Genomic DNA, 9,177 nt, shown 5'->3' with positions numbered 1-9,177 from the left:
CCGGAGTTCAGGGGTTTCTCTGTGTAGCCCTGCTGACTGTACTGGAAGTTGCTCAGTAGACCTGGCTGTCCTTGAACTCAGAGAGATCTATGCCTGCCCCTGTCTTCTGAGTGCTGTGTAGGATTAAAGGCGTGTGCCTTGCTTTCAAGGATATGGGCACACTCTTCTTGTACACACACCCTGGAACAAACGCATAGCCTCACACATATTCATGGTGTGACTGTGCACACCTCCAAGACATATATGCACACCCAGCACACACACAAGGCCACGAAGTAGATAGAGTGGAGTGTGCTTGCTAACTGATGCAGCTGTAGGTCCCTACGGGCATGGAGAAGAAAACCCATGCTCACACAAAGCACCCCCTAGAAGAACCAGACACATACAAGATTGGACACAGAGCCTACACACTTTGGGAAACTTCCTTCATGCCCAGGGCACCACAGGTCCCAAGTCCAGCCCTACCCTACCCAAGCATGACTGCAGGATCAGAAGAGCTCCCTAGGCAGGGGACCAAGAGTCATGAGTCTACAGCAGTAGCTGCACTGGTCTCAAAACGGGGTTCTCACACCCTTCATCCAGGCACCATGTTTCAGGAGAGCAGAGTACTTAGAATATAGCGAGAGGCTAGCAGAGGAGAAGAGCCCCAGGGCTCTCCTACGGCCTCCACTATCCTATCCCTGCTCACATGAAACAGATTATAAGGGTCAGGGGAAGCACTGGTTCCCCAAGACGAGACGAGTCCTTCATCAGACTAGAGGAGGCCAGGGTGGGCTCAGACAGGTAATAACAACTGTCCAGTGACAGCTCCTAGTCCTCAAAGGAGTTACAACTTGTGTAACTCCTTTAAAAAAAAAACAAAAAAAAAACCAGCATCGAACCACCAGGTGTGGTTGTAGACACCTGTAACCTCTAACACCAGCACTCGGGAGGCTTCGGCAGGGGCAGAAGTTCAACACCAGTTTGGACTAGGTAGTCATGGCTACAGAGGAAGACCTTGTTGCAAAACAGAATGACCAAAGGATAGCATCAAGTCAGGCGTGGCGGTACACATAGATAATCTCGGTATCCAGCACTCTGGAAGTGGAAGCAGGAAGAAGGATTAGAAGTTTGAGGACAGCCTACAGACTAAAAGGGACAGAGGGAGAGAGAGAAGACACGCATCCACATGCACAAACTAAGCAGAATCTGAAATAGGCATGGGGAAAGACTGTCTCTCCCAGACCACCTGAAGGTGGGTGAGGCGAGAGGGAGGCACCAGCTAGAGCCAGCCTCAGCGTCCTCCTCCCCAGCCTCCCAGTTTGTTTCTCCAAAGGTATATTTCCCAGTGACCTTCTCTTAAGTCTCAGTCTGACAGGGATCCTGTTGCTGTTGCATAGGATAGAAAACTGAGGCTCAAAAAGAAATTGCCAGGCTGGAGAGATGGCTCAGTGGTTAAGAGGTCAAGAGCACTGACTGCTCTTCCAGAGGTCTTGAGTTCAATTCCCAGCAACCACATGATGGCTCACAACCATCTGTAATGGGATCCAATGCCTTCTTCTGGTGTGTCTGAAGATAACTACAGGGTACTCATATACATAAAGTAAATAAATCTTTTAAAAAAAAGGGGGGGGCTGGAGAGATGGCTCAGAGGTTAAGAGCACCGACTGCTCTTCTGAAGGTCCTGAGTTCAAATCCCACAACCACATGGTGGCTTACAACTATCTGCAACGGGATCTGATGCCCTCTTCTGGTGTGTCTGAAGACAGCTACAGTGTATTTATATAAATAAAATAGATAAGTCTTTAAAAAAAAAAAAGGAAGGAAGGAAGAAAGAAAGAGAGAAAGGAAGGAAAGGAAGAAATTGCCAATCAACTGGATATAGTGGTTCATTCATGCTTATGGTCCCCAGGCCTTGGAAGACTGAGACAGGGGGATGGCCATAAGCTCTAAATAAGCCAGGGCTGCTACATGGTAAGTTCCAGGCCAGCCCTGGCTACAAAGTAAGAGCCTTTGCCATGGTCTTACAGTTTATCGATGCAGATCTGGGACTTGAACTCGCAGCCGCCTGCTCCACACTCCCCCATTTCCTCTTCCAAATCAAACATATCCCACTCTATTCTCAAGCCTGCTACCTCTTCCTTTGCCTCATGTGGGGGAAGCAGCACGCTTGCCTGGCTCTGCAGGTTTATGGGTAGGGCTAGGAAACAAAAGAGATGAGAGAAGACACTGGGGGCCACATGTGTAACCCTCCACCCTAACCCTAGCATGATGCCCACCTACCAGGCGGGCATGGCCGGGTGACTCAGCCGCATCCGGGGAAGATGCCAGGCCAGTGACTCACCTACCGAGAAGAGCTGAGTCTGGTACTTTGCCAGCCCCGGGACAGAAGCGACTTAGTCACTACCAGGGCTGTGCTGCCCAGCAGGCATGCCCTAAGGATCAGGGACAGGGGCCACAGGCAATGTCCTCCCTGGTTACATGCGCCCCCTGGTGAAGGCAGGCTTCAGCATCCATGATTAAACTGTGGCTCTGCTGGTCCCTGTCCTCTCACTACTGCCCGATTCCGTGACACCAGCTCTGCTCTAGCACCAACAAGTTGAGTGAGACCCTCAGGCTGGGCTGCGCTGCCCCCTTGCATCCTGCTCCCCCCGCCCACCACCCCCCTCCCGCCATCACTCACCACCTACTCTCCGATTTACCCCACCTCCTCCTGCCACCCAAGTTGTATCCAGGCTATGAGTCTCCTTTAAACATGTCCTGGCAGTGCTCCTGCCCCCACAGCCCCTCTCTCACCCTACACACACACACACACACACACACATACACAGACACACACACACAGGCTCCTGCCAGCAGCTGCTGAAGTTCTCGGAGCAGGAGGGAAATCATGAGGGTGGGGCCGGGGATTGAGTTACCAAAGCCAACGGGGTAGGCTGTCACCCAATCCCCCATCTCCCTCACCCATCTCCCTCACCCACCTGCCTCCCTCCCTACCTCTGGCTGGCAGCCTGCTCTCCCTTGAGCCCCTCCACCGTACTCCACCCAAACTAGGAAATAAATGTTCAAGGGTAGTTGTCATGTGAAGACCAGCCCAGTATATGTGTAAGAAAGAGAAGGTGAGCTTGATGCAGACAGACCTAGCTCAATGTTTGGGCTACCACCGGTAGGCGTGTCTATGCCTGCGTTACTGAGAGACTGAAAAGCTCAGAGTAGCTCACGGGGTCCCAGTAGAGTTGGTGGGGCCCAAAGGGAGTTGACAGACTGAACAGCCTCAATCCATTTACACTATTGATTTCTTACACAGTGCCGCAGGCTTGATGGGGGGGCGCGATAAATCAGGACCCTAGAGACGGGAACTGAGTGGGCAGGGGGGAGGGGCTCTTGCACCATAATTTGTGGCCCTCTCAGAGCTGCTTGGTGAAGAGGTGACCAGCCGGGGAAACGGGAGGGGCTGAGTGACAGGGGGCAGGGTTGGGAAAGGAGGTGTTGGATTAAGGTCCCCATCTGTAACCACTCCTTCCAGCTGGCAACCCAGGTTCTGGAACAACTCTAGGGGGCGCCATTCACCTTACAATCCCACGAATGGCTTTCTTCACACCTATATAACATGGAGTCCCTCAGGGAGACAGAATCGCGATGGAATCCCCATTGATGGCTTTTTGGCTATTCTCTACCGAGCTATCTCCCCCTAACCATCCCCTGCTCGCTCCTAGGACTCAGACAACCCCAGTCCCCTAATCTGAGACCTCTGCTAATTGTGCTGGCTCCTTTCTGTGCTAGGGGCAATGGCCAGGATCCCGGGCATGGCAGAAATGAGCTCAGGATGGGTTCTGGGGAGTCTAAGGATATGTGTCCTTGTCCCCCATCTATCCTCAACTCATCTTGCAACTGTGGACAAAAATCCCTGGCCCTCTCTAGGTCTCTGAAATGAAACAGCTGGACGGGATGTCCCTTCCAAAAGGTGGCTCCAAGCCCTACAGCTTGCCAGCCTGGGAATGTGTTGGAAGTCGTCCAGCGCCTCCATTCACACCAGTGGCCACAGGCCACCCAAACAAACCAAGCTGGGGTTTACAGAGACCCTGCACAGACAAGCAGGGAGGGAAGCAGCCCTCCCTCGCGTTCCTGGTCTGAGGTTCTCCTTGCTGCAAACCGGTGAAGGAAGCATAAACTGTGTGGTAGAGACCAGAGAACAGTGGTACAAGCCACCTGGGCTCCAGTCCCAGCATAGCTGGTGAATGGTTGAGAGTCCTAGGGTAAAACTCATCCCTCTCTGGTTCCCATCAGTGAGGGGGGAAAGGGTTTATCTAGGTGGCAAAAGTCCCTTTCAGATCCAAGGGAAATTGGACAGAGAAACCTGAGGGGGTCCCCGAAGCTCTTCTGCTGCTCTGAGCTGAGTCAAGCCCCACTCAGCAAGCTTGTTCCCCTGGCCAACACACTTCCTTGTTCTGTCTGCTCCTCCTGGCCTCTCCTCACTCCTCAGCCTGTCTTTTCACCCTCACCTTGGCCAGCCCCTCTGCCTGCCCCGTGCTTTTCTGCACGTCCCTCCTGCCAGGGGACAGACCAACTAAAAATAGTCCCCACAGCCTTTCTCGCCCACAGCTGCCCAAAGAGCAGGAAATGGGGGGGGGGCTGGGAGGCCCGTGCCCTGCCCTCACCCACCGACTCTGGGTGTCCAGCACTCCAGTCTGGGGAGAGTGCCAATTTGGCCATCTCTGGGGCATCCCACACCCCTCCCCTAGAGGGAAAAGCCTACTCCTAAGTGCTTACAATCACAGAGTTGCCCTTGCCCAGTGGGAGAAGAAAGGAGGTCATTGGTCTCGAAGGAATCCTTCCCAATTTCTGACAAATCAATGCCAGCCACATTGTGGGCACGAGAAGGGAAGGTCTGGCTCTACCCACTGGTTTTTGAGGGCATAGGGAATTGGCATTGGTAAAATGTGCTCCTTTCCTTTATCCTAGCCCGAGTAGAGAAGAGACAAGCTAGTACCCCACCTGCAATTATGCTATCCCCCAAAATACACATGGCTCGGATAGAAGGGTCTCAGTAGGTCCCCCATCAGATACTATCGCCAAAACAGCAACAGAAAGATCTTCAATACCAACACAGAAAACCAGAAGGCTGGAGGCAGACCCAGGCTGTGTCCCTGGGCAAGCTGAATCAGAGGTCGTGAGAGAAGCCGACTCTCCCTGGTGCCACAGGCTACCTACATAATATGGTGCCTGCTCCCCATCCCATCTGGGATTTCTGGCACCTCCCAGCCCTTGGGGAAGGCCTTCTCCATACAGGCATCAGGAAACCAGTTCAGAGACTCTCTGGAGGCCAGCAAGGGAGCCCTGCACAGTGAAGCAGGCGGGAAACCCAGGCATCCTGGCCTCCAGCCCAGAGAGTAAATGAGAAAAATATCTTCCAGGGGAGGAAAGGAAACAGGCTTGATAGAAATACACACAGACAGACAGACACAGACACAGACACAGACACACACACACACACACACACACACACACACACACACGCATGCACACACAGTGTCCCTGCAGCTCCCAAAAGGATTGAAGTGAGGCAGCCAATACTACTCTGAACAGGAAGGAAGAGCAAGTAGGTGACGCCATGGGATTGGGGGAGACAGCATGGCTTTCCCTTGTCTTTCCTCTCTCTTTATCAGAGTAGTAAGGTGCCTGCACTTTAAGGCCAAGTATCAATTTAGGGCCTCAGGAAAGAGAGCCACCCCAACCTCTAGTCCCTAGTCCCTAGCGGTTCATTCCTGGGCTTCCTCTGGTTCTCCTTTCCTGGGATGAAGCCAGGAGTGAGCAAGCCCAAGGTGGTGCTCTTGGGAGCCAGGGCAGCGGCAGGGGCAGCTCTCACACCATCCACCCCACTGGCTTCTCTCCCGCCTGCTTTCAGCCACCACACATATCTCAGCTGTCCAATCCGATTAGGGTTCCTGCCCACTGAGCCGGACAAGGAGGCCACTGGGCAGGGAAGAGACAGGCAAGGACGCAGACAGAGATGGCAAAAGGAAGGTGGAGAAGAGGCTCCTGGACTAAGCGTCGTGGCCTCTGAGGAAAAGGGGAACCTGGTGCCCGGATTTGTGCTGTGTGCCGAGCATCCTGGTGGCAGGAAAAGCTGCTGTACTCAGGAAGTTCAAGTTCGGCGTCCTTAGGCAAGGCTCCTCTGTCCCCTGGGCAGTGGTGGAAAGAGACTGAAGGCAGAGAATCTGACCCAGATTTAAGGAGGGTTCCCATCCTAGAACTCTGTGGTCATAACTGGAGTTTACACACTATCTCCGGGGGCCTTTTATGGCAGGGTCACAGTCAGGCAGCTATCTGACAAATGAAGAGACTGAGGCTTAGCTGAAGAGAAAGCTATAAATGCATATGGTTAAGTGTCTCAGATGCAGGCTTTTAACTCAAGGCTGCTGCTCATCCCCAGCATCCCACTTGTTTTGTACTGAGGGCAGAAGTGAGTCTAGAATCCATTCCACAACCGACCCTTTCCTCCAAAGCCAACCATCAGGGGGATCTTGAGAAACACAAGGGAGGATAGAGTACACACACTAGCTAGTTTCCAAATAGGTACATGTCACCCACCCTCACAACGTCCCCAGAGCTCAGCTATGATGGGTTAGGAGCTCTTCTAGCTCCCTTCTGTTCAGCTACCCCCAGGGGCAAAGATAAACACACACACACACTCACACACACACACACACACACACACACACACACAGCTACTAGTTACTCAGACAAGCCCCTGGCCCTTCATAGAAACCCACCAAACCATAATAAGATGCCCCCCTGATCTTTAGCAAACAGAGCCTATCAGCCCACCCCAGGAGAGGAAAACCCAGCCAGGTAAACAGAAGGTGCCACCCAGCTCTCTCCCAGACAGCCTGCAGGAGAGCAGAAGCCTGGGGGCCTCCCAGGTCTAGAGTAACACCAGGAGCCCAAGGCTCTGAAAGCCAAGGAGTGTAGGGAGCTGGCATGGCTGATCAGCCTTCCAGATCTGGTCCACACCCCCTTCCCCAGCCATCTGGACTGAGCCTGATTTGGCTTGGGCCTCTCTGGGATCTCTCCTCTTGGATACATACAGTAATCTCTATCCAAAATGTATAGGTCTTAGGACCGCATGGTCTCCACACAGTCACTCAAAGGAGGGGGCTTCTGCACTGGCACGGAGGTGCTGGGGGGGGGGGGGGTGGTGAGAGTTCTAGACTGAGAAGACTTTCCCTAGAGAACAAGGTCAGCAAACACTGGAACCTCCAACCACCTTTCTGCAAAGCCCTTGGGCACCCAAGTGTGTCATGCACCTGGAAGGAGACCTGAGCTCCTTTTATAAGGGAGTGGAGGCAAAGTCCTGAGCCCCAGACTGGGAAGCCACGAGGAAGCAAGGGGGAAATCCCTCAGGGAGAGTAGGATCCCCTCCATGCCCCTCACCACTTTTTCAGTCAGGCTACGGTCTGTCTAGGTGAGGAGGGGGTGGAAGGCTAGGGCAATACTGCAAAAGAGGGTGCAAGGGCGTGGGGCCTGGGCAGACCTCCTCCACTTTCCATTCTTAGCTAGAGAATGCAGACTGCCTGAGGTGGGGGCGAACTGCACGAGGGGCGCTCCGGGGGTCTAGGGTTCCGTGGTTTCCAACGCCCCAGGGTTCCCAGGCTCCCACCTCCCTAGACTACTGTGAGCAATGGGGGGGAGGAGGAGGCGGCATGGGAAAGCCTCAACTGCCGAAAAAGGAAGCGGCCGGATCTGAAGCCGAGAGGCCCCAGCGAAAGGAGACGGAGGGAGAATTGGGAGGGGGCGTGCATGATCTTACCTGCTCAGGTGTGTGCCGGCAGGGGGGCGATGGGGTTCCCAGGAGAACCGGGGAAGCCCTCTCAGCTCGATTCAGGATTCCCCCCTGCTTCTGGGTTAGGCTGCTGCAAGAGGCACGGTTCCCGTTGGGTCCTAAAGCCCACTGTTCAGGTTGTAGGCTCACCCTGCCCTCTTACTACCAGCCCCCACTTAGTTAGCGGGTGCGGCGCTGAGGACTGAAGGAGGAAAACGAATCCACTGTTAGAAAGATCGAGGGTTGGAGACACGGGAAGGGGCAGGAGCAGTATCAGATCTCAACACGCACGCCACAGGACCAATAGACATTTTCTTTCTGCTTTTCCTGAGCCTACAGATTTGGCCTTGAGTCAGGGGATGAAGCTTACACCTTCCTCTCTAACACTCTCATTGGGCTATCTAGCTATCGGCTACAAGAATGTAGGGAAAGCAACTTTCCGTTTAGACAAACAAACACCTACTAATGTCCTCCTTTTTCAGACTATAGCAGTCTGCTCATCCCACCCCTTTACCTCTAAGTGACAAAGAGGCCATCCCAGAAGAAACCCTTGGTGTTCAGGAAGAGAGTCTCAAATGGCAGCTGGAGACTATGGCCTTAGACTGTTAGACTATGGCGTACTGGGGACCTTGTGGTGTGGACTCATGTATAAGAAAGAGTCTGAGCAGGGTGGGACTAGGGAGAAGGGAAGGCTTTGGATACAGCCAGTACTAGAGATGGCAATTAGCGGGAGATGCCTAAGTCACAGATCCTAGATGTTAGGCAGGGCCCTTGCTCAGCCCTCAAAAGGATCTTTATTATCATAGGAATATGTTAAAGTGCATTTCCCCACATCTTCTGGTTCAGAGGTGTCTCTAAACACAGCAGATCAACTTCAAGGTCACTGGCTCTGTAGTATAGGATGGCCAGCTTTCTCAAAGGTAGTCCTTTCTCCGGTCCCCTTGAAAGAAGAATTGAGGCGTGGTAGGGCAGACGGGCATCGGGGAGGCGGCTGAGGAGTCTGCAGAGTGCGGGACTGAGGGCATTTTGCAAGGAGTGTTGCATATTATTTCCAGCAGCAGAGGCGGGGGCGGGGGGTGGTGGTGGTGGTGGAGGGCCAGAAGACCAGGGTATATTGAGGGAAAGACTATGGGAGAGGGCAAAGGTAGAGAGCCTTCAGCCCTCGCAGTCTTGCAGGAAGAACTGGAAGGAGCTAGACAGTAAGTTTGGAAGCCCCAGGGTGGAGTCTGTGGGGTGAGCTCAGGTCAAGCCTTTCACCCTAGTGTGCCTCAGTTCTCTCCCAGCTGTTAAACAGAACTCCGGATTCTTCCCAGGCAGTTAATGAGTGTTTACCAAAGGGCTTGGAGCTCCTCAGATCTCAGCTGGTCCACCACTAC

The 9,177-nt window shown here is 53.5% G+C and overlaps 1 protein-coding gene across 1 annotated transcript in view; it reads right to left on the bottom strand.

The window, feature by feature from the left end:
* Rara (retinoic acid receptor alpha) overlaps nucleotides 1–7,915 on the bottom strand; it is a 46,370-nt gene extending 38,455 nt beyond the window's left edge. Inside the window, exon 1 of the mRNA XM_031350885.1 lies at nucleotides 7,790–7,915. The gene's annotated coding sequence lies outside the window, so the exon portion shown is untranslated. The remainder of the gene's footprint in view (nucleotides 1–7,789) is intronic.
* Nucleotides 7,916–9,177: the final 1,262 nt, after the last annotated feature.

Source organism: Mastomys coucha, unplaced genomic scaffold (assembly GCF_008632895.1).
Source record: "Mastomys coucha isolate ucsf_1 unplaced genomic scaffold, UCSF_Mcou_1 pScaffold5, whole genome shotgun sequence".
NCBI lineage: Eukaryota > Metazoa > Chordata > Mammalia > Rodentia > Muridae > Mastomys > Mastomys coucha.
Note: the sequence above shows the minus strand (reverse complement) of the source record. Positions and strands in the feature narration are given on the sequence as shown.